This window comes from Camelina sativa, unplaced genomic scaffold (genome assembly GCF_000633955.1).
Source record: "Camelina sativa cultivar DH55 unplaced genomic scaffold, Cs unpScaffold04110, whole genome shotgun sequence".
Lineage (NCBI taxonomy): Eukaryota > Viridiplantae > Streptophyta > Magnoliopsida > Brassicales > Brassicaceae > Camelina > Camelina sativa.
Window position 1 is genome coordinate 1 of NW_010925204.1, and position 686 is coordinate 686.

Consider the following 686-nt stretch of genomic DNA (forward strand, 5'->3'; position numbering starts at 1 on the left):
GATCCTAGATACCCCCTTATCCTTATTGATAATTATATCACATCCTACAGAGAAACAAAAACCCCCATGATGAGGGCACAGAACACGAGCAAGAAGAAGACTAATGAAAGTTTTAAAATATTGAAGAATCTGTATCAATACCCTTTCGGCCAATCTTGTAAATCCCCTTTGTAAAGATATAGTATTTATCTTCACCTGATACACATAGATTCAAACCATTTTACAACGAATAAGGTTACAAAACAAGAAATTTTCTAAAAGCAAGACCAAAGCTAACACAAACGCACTTCTCAAGCATAAACCCAGAATAAATTTGGGGTTTTCGCTGACACATTCATCAGAAAACAGTTGCTAAAATGGTGAACAAACAACTAAAAACTAAAGCTGATGACAAATTTCACTGAAATAGTGATTCCAAGTTCATAGGATAGTTTTAGAACTGCAATTAATGGAGCAAAATGTTCGTAAAGATGAAAAATTTTAACAGGAAAAATATCAAACTCGTTCACTAGAAAGCCAATAGAATTCTAACGGAGAACAACACCTGAAAGTGGATCAACGGGAAAGAGACCCCAAACCATTGATTCGCTCCAATAATAAAAATTTGTTCGGAAGGGTTTTTGTTTTATGTAGTTGGTTTCTTCAGAAAGTCTTAAGACGGTGGTGCTCTTTACTGGGTTTTAAGG

At 34.8% G+C, this 686-nt stretch overlaps 1 long non-coding RNA gene across 1 annotated transcript; it reads right to left on the minus strand.

Moving 5' to 3' along the window:
• Positions 1-6: 6 nt before the first annotated feature.
• LOC104774623 lies at positions 7-634 on the minus strand. The gene is made up of 3 exons (XR_765418.2): positions 545-634; positions 142-195; positions 7-44 (listed from the first exon to the last, which is right to left on the minus strand). It is a non-coding gene; the product is annotated as an uncharacterized LOC104774623 (long non-coding RNA).
• Positions 635-686: the final 52 nt, after the last annotated feature.